Source organism: Elephantulus edwardii, unplaced genomic scaffold (assembly GCF_000299155.1).
Source record: "Elephantulus edwardii isolate Elephantulus edwardi_28Jun2011 unplaced genomic scaffold, EleEdw1.0 scaffold00025, whole genome shotgun sequence".
NCBI classification, from domain to species: Eukaryota; Metazoa; Chordata; class Mammalia; order Macroscelidea; family Macroscelididae; genus Elephantulus; species Elephantulus edwardii.
Window position 1 is genome coordinate 18054030 of NW_006399775.1, and position 12152 is coordinate 18066181.

Consider the following 12152-nt stretch of genomic DNA (forward strand, 5'->3'; position numbering starts at 1 on the left):
CCAGGCCTAAATCCCAGCAGGAAAGAAAAAGAAGAGGGGGGGAAAATGATTCTTGGGTATTTTTTAAAGCTTACAACAGATCCTTTGAAATCACTAGGTTGAATATGGGGCCACTAGGTTGAATATGGGGCCTATAACTCCCTTCCATGTTTCTTTACAGCTTAAAAAAATGGAGGATGATTTTAAAGTGCAGCATTGAAAAAAAAAAAGACAGAGGTATGATAATTAGAAAGTCAACATGGCTAGGTCATGATTCTCTGCACTAAGTAATTATCTTCCATTTTGTAATCATACACACACACACACACACACACACACACAGAGACACATATATTATAAACACAGAGAGAGAGTGAGTTTCCAAATGTTCTGGAAATGCTCTCTCTTGATCCTACATCAGACTCATCGTCCTCATCTGACCTCCTGTTCTTGGGACATGACCTAGAATCCTGTTACCTGACCTTCAGATTAAGAAATGGGCTAGCTTCTGAAGTCCCATGAGCCAGCAGCCTGCTGCCTGGCTTGATTTATTTTAGTTCACTGGCCCCTGCCAGGAAAATCCTCCAACCTGATGCATGATCCACAGATTTGAGACTTGCAAATGTCCGTAACGAAAGAAGTTATTTCCTTACTCTTTCCTTCTTCCTCATTTTATTCCTCTTGAGATCACAGCCCAAGACACTAGCATCTCTACTTTTTATATCAAGAGTTAGATAAGAAACACTTTATAGCATCTACTCTATTGGTCAGAATATAGACTCAAGCACACAGAACTTTTAGGCAGGGTGGAACAGGCAAAAAGAAAACATCTCTTCTGCTTACAAATGGGGACCCACTAAGACACAGTGTGTTGAAGCAATAATGTTACGCAGAAGAAAACAAGTGGTCTGATTTTTGGTATAATGGCCTTTAAATCAAACCAAGATATCACAGAAAAATAATGGAGGAAAAACTTTGAACACTTGTAATATTACCTTGTACATATTAAAAGTTCAATATATAATACTGAATGAATAAACTTATATTATCCCACACTACAGAATTTAATATTTTATTCAACATTTTCTTATAGTTTATATTCTATCTGCAAAAGGCTGAGTAGTCCATGAGCAGATATCACACAAAGCGGGATAATATACTGCTTATCTACCCTGGAAACTCTATGAACTTTGAAAAATTACAATAGTTATAGAAAGGCTTCAGGTATGTTGTTCATAGGGTTGCTATGAGTTGTGTTCACCTCGATGGCAATCAACAACAACAATATATATGTAAAAGAAACCACTGCCATTAAGTCTCATAATGACTATCCACTGGGTTACCAAAGCTATAGATTTTACAAGAAGAGATTGCTCAACTTTTGCCAGCAGAGCACTTGGTTGATTCAAACAGCTGACCTTTCAGTTAGCATTCTTATATGTTACCAATTGTCCAAGGTTCCTTTACTTTGCTATTGATTTGCTATGTGATTTTAGATTAAGTAATTTAGCATTTTAGATCTTGCCTGATCTGTATAAAATAGAATTCTGGTCCAGAGTCTATAGCATGTTGTGTTGCTTAACCTAAAGGCTGCACATCTCCGGTGGGTAAAATCCAGCTGGGAAACAGCACCTTGGAGGAAAGATGGACAGTCTCCTCCCAATAAGATTTACAGCCTTGGGAAACTGACGGAGGGCCACTAGGGGCTAGAAAGCTGTAAGTCAGACATGGACCAGATGGCAGTGACTTTTGACTACCACCTGCTCTAGCTTAATTAACAGAAGTTTATTATTCAAATGACACAAAGCAGTGCAATGATTAAGGATTTGATTATCATCATCATATTCTTAACCACACCAGAAGCTACACTCAGTTGACCCTACCATCTTTCACACTCATGTTCCACCTTCAGTTCAGTTCACAACTCCCATCATTACAATCATTCCCTTGTTCCTCTCTTCATCACTCTTACTTATAGAGCAAACCACAATCCCATGCTAGGTTCAATCTCACCATTCCGATGCAGGTATACCTAGCTGGGAAAAAACCATATAAACTGTGCTCATCCACCTCACATTAAATTCAAGTGGATCCTCAATCTGCTTAACAATACCACTATATTTTCCTAGTACACTTATCTTTATTATATTATGTAAAAGTTTCCATGAATAATTAATCATCATCATCATCATCATCATCATCATCTGTGGTGTTTACAGGTGCTGTAGAATCCGTTCTGATACATAGTGACTCTGGACAACACAATTAAATACTGCCTGGCTCTAAGCATCATTATAATGGTAGTTGTCTCAGCCCATTGAGGCAGCCATTGCGTTAAATCCCTCTCCCTGCAGCCATTGTGTTAAATCCCTCTCCCTGAAGATATTCTTCTCTTTCTCTGACTCATTACTTTATCAAGCACGATGTCCCTCTCCAGGGACTGATCCCTCCTGATGACATGCCTGAGGTACATGAGATGGAGTCTCACCATAGTTGCTAGGAGAACCATGGCTTCACTTCTAAGATTTGTCTGTCCATCTGGAAGTGGATGGTATATTTAATATTGTTCACCAACACCATGATTCAAAGGTATCAGTTCGTCTTTGGTCTTCATAAAGTTCTGTAACATCATATCATTTGACAGGCATTTTCTGATCTCCCAATCCTCACGTTCTTTTTCCACCACTCTTTCACTTTACTGGTCTTATTAGCACTTACACCACCCAAGACAGGTCAGGGGCTGAAAACTGTTATTCCATGTTGCATCCACAATACTTGGAACAGTGTACGGAATATAGGAAGTGCACAACAGAAATATATTGGATTAATTTTTTTTTTACACAAACTCCTTACTACGAAGGGAGTATGTTGTTGTTGTGTGCTGTTGAGTTGGAATCACTGCATAGCTGAACCTCCAAAAGGTTTTCAGAGGCAGTAAATCCCATGGAAGGAGACTGCCTATCTTCTCAGGGAGCATCTGGTGGATTTGAACCACATGCCTTTGGGATTGCAGCACAGCTTCGTACAAGGCCATCAGACCTCACTGAATGGAGTATAACTGGTACTTAATAAACCTTACACTGGAATGAAGGTTAAAGCAGTACAAGGGTAACAACAACAAAAAACCCACTATTAAGTCACCTAAACTGTTTTCTGTTGTTGTTAACTGCTGTTGACTAGAGTACAACACATAGTGAACCTATGAACAACAGATCTGAATACTGTCTTATCCTGTGCCTCCTCATCTTCTCTGACACACCTGAGCGTATTGCTGCAGTCACTGTGTCAATCCATCTGACCAAGGGTCACCTTTTTCACTGACCCTCCATCTTTCCAAGCATGGTGTCTCTTTCTAAGAAGCAGCCTCTCCTAGCAGTATGTCCACATTATGTAAGCGTTTCCATTCTTGCCTCCAAGGAGTATTATGGCTGCATTCTCCCCAAGACTTATCTGTTCTATTGGCAGTCTATGGGATATTATCTTCTCCAATACCACAGTTCAAAGGCATCAACTCTTCTTCTGTCATCCTTATTCACCAACCAGATACCAGATGCATAGCAAGTAACTAAAAAGACCATGGCCAGAATACTCAGTGGCCCATATCATGGCTTTAGTCCCCAAACTGATAGCATAGCTGTTCAGTAATCGGGAGGGGTCCCTGACTGCAGACTTTCCTGGTGTATCCTGATCTCCTGACTGCTGATACCAAAGGTGTGAATTATGAATCTACATAAGATGAAACTGTTGACAACGTCTATCTTTTTTTCTTTCTCCATCTATCATGATGTTGCTCATGGTTCCAGTGGTGAGGATTTTTGTCTTCTTAATGTTGTGATGCAGTCCATATTGAAAGCTGCAGTCTTCAATCATCTGTAAATTTATCTAGGCTACAGCATAGAGGACTTCTTCCTTCATTACCATGGGCTCATATGTTGTTTCATGACAGTCTTCTGTGTCAGCCAATCCCTTTTGGTACAGTGACTATGTATGTATATACCTTCTATCTTCTTTTAATGCTTCCTCGATCATTTGATATTCTGCCAAGCACACTGCAACTTGAGGCTTGAATTTGTTCTTCTGTTCCTTCAGCTTAGGAAATACTGAGCGAGTTTGGCCCTTTTGATTTTCTCACTCTAGCTCTTTGCACATTTCATTTTAATACTTTGTCTTCCCATGCTGCCCTTCGAAATCTTCTGTTCAGCTCCATAATTTCTTAATTTCTTCCCTTTGCTTTGGCTTCTCACAACTCTAGCGCAATATTCAGCGTCTTGTCTGACATTCATCTTAGTCTTTTCTTCCTCCTCTGTCTTTGCAGTCACCTTTTGTATTCTTTATGGATGATATTCTTGATATCCTAGTGTTCAAGGTCTCAAATCTGTTCCCGATAGGTTTTTTTTTAATAAATTTTATTTTATTTTTTATTATTTGTGTGTCTGTGTACTGTCAAATCAGATTTGACTGGTACAGGAGGAGATTGTTCCTCCTTCTCCAGCAAAGCATCTGGTGGATTTGAACCACTCACCTCTCAGATTGCAGAGCAGCTTCTTGCCACTAGGCCACCTGATATGGTTTTGGAATTCGAATGGGATAGACTCAAGGTTAAATTTTGGTTCCTGAGGATTTAATTTTCTTTAGTTTCAGCTTGAACTTGTATATGAGTAGTTGGTGGTCTGTTCCACAATCAGCACCAGGCCTAGTTTTCACAGCTGGTACTGAACTTCTTTTCTTTTTTAAAATATGGAATGCTTCACGAATTTGTGTGTCATCCTTGCGCAGGGGCCATGCTGATCTTCTCTGTATTGTTTTACTTTTAGTATATGTGCTGCCGAAATGAGCACTGGTATTGAGCTTCTCAAGCGAATCTTTCCACAGATATAACCGCAGGGTAAAATGCATGTGTATAGCCTGTGTTTATATTTCTTATAGCAAGTATTTGCAATGAATAAATTATTGAGCAACAATGTCAGTCTGGAGACTAAGGTGTGCCTGGTCCAGGCCATAGTCTTTGTAACTACTTGCTATGTGTCAGAAAGCTGGACAATAACTAGGGATGATAGGAGATCTGATTCTGATGCCGTTGAGATGTGGTGCTGGAGAAGAGACTTACTATACCATGGACTGACAGGAGAACAAACAGGTTCATGCTAGAGAGAGTGAAACCAGGCTGCTCCTTGGAGGCAAGGATTCTGAAGCTCGTGTGACATACTGTGGGCATACTGCAAGGAGGGACCAGTCCTTAGAGAGGAAGGTCATGCTTGGGAGGGTAGAGGGACAGCACAGGAGAAGAAGACCCTGGATGAGATGGATTGATTCAGTGGCTGGGGTAATGGGCGTGGGTGTGTCAGAGACAATGAGGTTGGCACACAGGCTCACTGTAGTTACAAGCAACTCAAAGGCACATAACAACAAGAACAACAATAATTGCATATAGAACTGTGTATGCATGAATATCTGTGTTGTGGGCACACTCATATACATGTAAAGTATATGAGTAACAAGATGAATTTTTAAAAATTAATAGTTTAGCTGGTATTGCTGTTGATGTTTCCCCTTGAGATTTTGTGTTCTGTAGAAAAAAAAAGAGCTATTTCCAAATCATGGTGTGCAAGGCAATGCATTAACAAACACACACAGAGGCAGCCCCATCAACAAGAAAAAGGTGTTTGCTACAGTTAACATCAGTGCCTGTCAGGCTTCTGCTTCCAGGGAAGTGGTACAGACTGATAAATGTCTGCCTACAAACCACTGATAAATTTATGATAGCACAGGCAGGGCTCTCTACTACACTTTCAAATTCAGGTCTCTGTCCTGCCACACACCTTCTCTCCCAAACAAGGAGCACCTAGCATAAGCAACCCCAAAGAGTCTAGTTTTAATGGCATTTCCTTGATTCCTTCAGCTGCAATAGACCTCTATTTTCTCAGAAACTTCCTCACTCTTTTCATGTACTTTACACCACAGGCCATCCTCACATCATATTATAGATGTTTTTGTACTTATCGTTTCTTTCCAACTAGACTGTGATGAACACCTCCTAGTATTCCTCTTTGAATTATTTCCGTAGTTCTTTATCACTGAACTTTTCTTCTCTCTCTGGCCTCATTTATGTCTCTTTGCATCTTCTCTTTTCTTTTTCCTTTCTCTTCCTTCTTTATCCCCCCTTCCCATTTGTTCATAAGTCCATCCAACAAATACTCATTTAGTATTTAGAAAAGATTGAAATTGTCAATGATTTAATCTTATTTGTATCCTCAATCAATATCCTTGATATGAGAAGTAAAAAAAAAATCAAAAGGCTTTAGTGGCAAGAAGGTGCACTGCAATCCCAGAGGTACGTGGTTCGAATCCACCAGATGCTCTGCTGGAGAAGGAGGGGCAATCTTCTCCTGTACCAGTCAGATCCGATTTGACGGTACACACACAAAATAATAATAAAATTAAAAATTCAAAAGGCTTTTTACATTGGGAAAGTCTGCTGTCAAGGACCTCTCCAAGAAGATCTTCACCCTGAAACCCACAGCGTCCCTTTTCAGCAGGAAGTAGCTAAGAGAATACGCCATCCCCTTTTCCTTATGACTCAGGGTGAAGTCTCTCTCAGGGAGGAGTGATAGGGAATGGTAAAGGACACACTGACAAAGAAGATTAATCAGAACTGGCTTTGACAAGCACTGTGGCATTTGGACAAGAACAAACTGGGAGGAGGGTAGAGAGAATAGTGCAACAATGAATGAGTGGAAGCCCAAAATCTCTGTAAATGTTTATGAAAATTAATAAAATATAATTATAGAAAAAAAAGAAATTAAAAAAAGGACCTCTCCAAAGTATTAAAGAGCAATGATGTAATTTTAAAGACTAAGGTGTGCTCAATTCAGGCCATGGCCTTTCAATCACTTGCTATGCACCTGAGGGCTAGCCAATGAGTAAGGAATACAGAAGAAGAATCAATGCCTTTGATTTGTGGTGTTGAAGATGAGTACTGAATGGCCCATGGACTATAGAAAGAACAAATAGGTATGTCTTAGAGAAAGAGAAACCAGAGAGGTCCTCAGAGGCTAGGATGCCAATGCTTCACCTTACATAGTTTGGGCGTGTTGTCAGTAAGGGCCATTACTTGGAAAGGGACATCATGCTTAGAAAGGGGCAGGATCGGTCAAAGAGGAAGACCCTCAGCGAGATGGATCGATACACGGACTGCAGCAATGGAATCAAGTATATCAGAAATGATGAGGATGACACAGAATAGGCCAGGGTTCAGATGTGTTGTCCTCAGGGTCTTTGGGAGTTGTATTTTACTTAATTGCGCTCAACAGCAACAACCTGCATTATGCAGACGACACAATCTGGCCTGCAGAAAATGAAGATGACTTGAATCACTTACTGAGGAAGATAAAAAACTACAGTCTTCAACACAGATTATATCTCAAGAAAAAAAAAATCCTTACTACTGGATGAATAGACAACATCATGATAGATAGAGAAAGATGAAAATTTTCAACAGCTTTCTTTTGCTTGGATCCACAATCAACACCCATGGTAGCAGAAATCAAGAAATAAAAAGATGTGTTGCATTAGGAAAATCTGCTGTCAAGGACCGCTCAAAAGTGCTAAAAAGCAAGAATGTCAGTTTAGAGTCTAAGGTGTACCTGATCTGGGCCATGGTCTTTTCAATTGCTCCATATGCATCTGGAAGTTTGACAATAAATACACATGACAGAAGAATCAATGCCTTTGAATTGTGCTATTGGTAAAGAGTATACGGAATACACCAGGGACTGCCAAAAAAAAAAAAAACCGGAACAAAACTGCCTTGGAGGAAATGCAGCCAGGGTGTTCCTTAGAGGCAAGGATGGTGAAACTCTGTTGCACATACTTTAGGCATGTTATAAGGAGAGGCAAGTTTTTGTAAAAAGTCATCATACTTGGAAAGGGAGGGGGTCAGGGAAAGAAACAATGAACCTTCAATGAAACAGAATGACATGGTAACTGTAACAAGGGTCTTGCATGTCACAAATCATGAGGATGGCAGAAAATAGGGCAAGGCTTAGATCTGTTGTTCAAAGGGTCATTGTGAATTGTTGACTTAATGGCACTTGACAACAACAACAATAACAACATATTATTAAATCTACAACTTGAAAAAATAAATCTACAACTTGAATAAAATCAGATTCATTCAATTTCTCACAAAACTTATCAAAGTCATTGCTGCCAAGTTAAAACCAACTCCTTCCTGGCTGACCGTCTACTGGATTTGTAGAGGCTGTGAATTGTGTGGGAGGAGACTGTCCATCTTTTTCCCTCCTGAGGAGTGGGTGGTGGATTAGAACTGCCAGAGAGGCATGGCCTTTCAACTAGCAGCACAACTCTCTACAGACTATGCCACCAGAACTTCCTCAAACAGAATTTAGAGGAATACAGAAAAGTACTTATTAGTCTCCAAATGTCTCTCATTATTTCATGACTTCATATCTTTGCATAAGTTTTACATAAGCTTTGCACAACCTGTCTAGAGTGTCTTTTATCTTACCTCATCATTTCTGGAAAATTCTTACGTACGTCTAGTACCAATTCAAGCATTACTCATTCTGAATGGACTATACCAACTTTTTTCAAATAGTGCTGGTGCTGCTACAATTTCATTCTCATAATAACCCATATTTCCCTGGTGATAGGGGTGCCTGGTGGTCTGGTCCATAGGGAGTTATACTGCTAATCAAAGGTCATGCCTCTCAAGCAGTTGAAATTACCAGAGAAAGATGGGCAATCTCTTCTTGTACAATTTAGATAGTCTCAGAAATGAGGGTCAGCTAGCAGTTGATTTCAACTCCAAGGCATATCACTGGGATTGCTTTATTTTGTTGTTGTTGTTCCCTGCTTTTAGAGTCCTTCCTTCTCTTGCTTTGACATGTCATTGGTTTATATATAATTCTCCCCATTAAACTCTGAATATCTTGTGATTAGAGACAAATGTGGCTAACACCTACTTTGGTAGAATATTTAGCATATAAGGGAACTCAGAAAAGAACACTTAATGCTTTCTGCCCACTCACTATGTTAATTTGTTGTTGTTGTGTGCCATCGAGTTGCTTGCAACTCATAGCGACCCTATGTACAACAGCCCTAAACTCTGCTCTGTCCTGTGCCAATCGCACCGTCTCTGATACACCCATCCTGATTATCCCAGTCACTGAATCAATCCACCTCATAGAGGGCCTTCCTCTCCTGTGCTGTCCCTCCACCCTCCCAAGCATGATGTCCCTCTCCAAGGACCAGTCCCTCCTTACAACATGTCCAAAATATGTTAGACGAAGCCTCAGAATCCTTGCCTCCAAGGAGCCACCCAGTTTAACCCTCTCCAGGATTAATCTGTTTGTTTTCCTAGCAGTCCATGGTATCCTCAATACTCTTCTCCAGCACCAAGTATCAATTCTCCTTCTATCCTCTCTAGTCATTGTCCAACTCTCTGATGCATAACAAGTGATTGCAAAGACCATGCCCTATATCAGATGCACCTTAGTCTCCAGAGAGACACCATTGCTCCCCAGTACTTTGGAGAGGTCCCTAACAGCAGACTTTCCCATGGCAACACGTCTTTTAATTTCCTGGCTACTGGTGCCAAGAGTGTTGACTGTGGAGCCAAGCAAACTAAAGCTGTGAACAATCTCAATCTCTTCACCATCCATCCTGATGCTACCAATTGGTCCAGAGGTGAGAATATTTGTCTTCTTGACATTGAGCCTCAATCCATATTGTAGGCTGCAGTCCTTGACCCTCTGCAGCAAGTGCATGAGGTCCTCCTCAGTTTCAGCAAGCAGGGTTGTGTCAGCTGCATAATGCAGACTGTTGCTAGATCTTCCACCAATCTTGACCCCACGTTTCTCCTCATAGAGCCTAGCCTCCCAGATAATCTGGTCTGCATACAGGTTGAAAAGGTATGGAGACAGGACACATCCCTGGCGTACACCCTTCCTAATTTTGAACCATGCAGTGTTTCCTTGCTCTGTTCTGACGACTGCCTGAACTATGCAGTGTTTCCTTGCTCTGTTCTGACGTATAGGTTTCACATTAGCATGATCAAGTGTTGTGGGATTCCCATTCTTCTCAGAGTCAGCCACAGTTTGTTATGATCCACGCAGTCAAACACCTTTGCATAGTCAATAAAACACAGACAGACATTCCTCTGGTACTCCCTGCTTTCAGCTAAGATCCATCTAACATTAGCTATAATATCCCTAGTACCATCACCCTTTCTAAATCCAGCCTGGACTTTTGGCAGTTCTCTGCTGATGTGCTGTTCCAGTCATTATGTTAATTTATGCAAACTGATAAATACAATTACAAATATAAGTAAGCATTCACAGTGGGAAGTAGGAAGAAAAGACAGTAAGATGATTATAGAAAAGAGAGTGGGAAAGGAAAAAGTCTTAAGTGGATTCTATGTGGCCTGAGGTCTTTAACATCTTATTCCCTTCATGCTGATAAATACAGTGACCATGTAATAAATATTTATAAGGGAGTCTGGAAGTTTCAGCTGAAAAGTACTCCATAATAACAAAGAAAAATCACTGTAATATTGCTGATATAAAATATAAGGACATTATGAGCACATGAATCCTTAGTATATTATTATAGAAAAAGCTTTTCTATGGCTCTCTGCAGGTATTTTAGTTAGGAAAAAGAATTACTCAAATTTGTGTATGTGAATCTGAAATTATCTAAAAAAAATTTCATTAAAATCCAACTCATCCACATAAGTATTTTCTTTCCAGCTTGGTGGTTTCCTCTTTATTGATATGCCTCCTATTTTCCGCTCTCCACAATTTCCATACATCTCCAAAGAGAAAGCCAATAAAGGGATTGCTGGGATTTGAACCCCTGTGTACTTAGAAAGGGATCAGAAACCAAAACAATCAATGGATTTGGGACTGATAATCAAGAAGTCTGAAGCAGAGTAGGAAAGGTAAAAGAGAAATGTGAAGGAAAGAGAAAGGGATTAGGGGCCACCCCCACCATTATTACCCCCCCACCCCCCAAAGAGGAGCTGGAGAAAAAGCCTCAAACATTAAGTAGTGCAGGTCTTGAATAGGGGAAATTGTGGAGCCTGAAGAAGGTGGGGTAGGTCAGAAAAGGGGGGCACCATTGTCTATGCAGAATGGGAGCCAGCCCACAGCTCAAGGGCAGCAGCCTCACAGACTAGACACTTTTATCACTGTAGGCCTTGTATAGAAAGAAGTCTACTTCATGGTTGTCCTGGTACAGCTGACTCATTGTGGTCCTGGTGGACGGAATGACATTGTTGACAAAGAAAAATAAGGCATCTTCAGCTCAGAGATGAATTTGCATCTGGATCAAGAAGCAAAATGGATGAACTGTAAAATCAGAAAGCACTGGGTATTTCTTTTTGTCTAGATCTCCTATCTGAGCTTTCGGAGCCTTCTCTGCTATTGCAGGAATGGCTGGGTACTTCTTTCAGATTTTCTCACCCTCAGAGGGGTGCTTCTTGAACAGATGCTCCTTTTTATACATGAACTTTGTCCTCTTGGGGACCAGCTGGACTGGGTAGATGTGAGGGAACCAAAAGAGGGAGGAGACTGGGATGGGACAGCAATGGAAGTGACTCGCACCACATAAGCATTTTCATAGACAAATCACTGCCATCAAGACAGAAATGACATAACTGACCTTCAAGAGGGGTTTCGGGGAGCTCTGGTGGCCTAGTGGCAATGAGATGCAACTACAATCTCAGAGGCGCATAGTTCGAATCCACCAGATGCTTTGCCGGGGAAGGAGGGACAATCTCCTCTTGTACCAGTCAGATCTGATTTGACAGTACACTCACACAAAAGTAATAAAGTAAAAAAAAAAAAGAAAAAAAAAAGAGGGGTTTCAGCCTGTATATCACATGGACGGGGTTGCTTATCTTTCTCCTATGGAGCTGCTGGCAGATTCAAATCACCAGAGGGGTGCTGTGCTGCCTTGAGGTTAGCAGTGCAACTCCCTCCAGATTATGACAAATATATTTAAAGAAAATCATAGAAATAGGAAAGGAGTATTTTTTTCTGAAATGTAGAGATCATAAAGAAATAGTTTGCTAAAAGTTGGCAAATTATTTTAACCAGGTCCAATTCTCAATCTTTGCAATTCAAGAGTGGAGATGAATCACACTGTGAAAA

The 12152-nt window shown here is 40.6% G+C and overlaps 1 pseudogene; it reads right to left on the reverse strand.

The window, feature by feature from the left end:
- Nucleotides 1-11172: 11172 nt before the first annotated feature.
- Nucleotides 11173-12152, reverse strand: part of LOC102860857 — a 162370-nt pseudogene continuing 161390 nt past the window's right edge.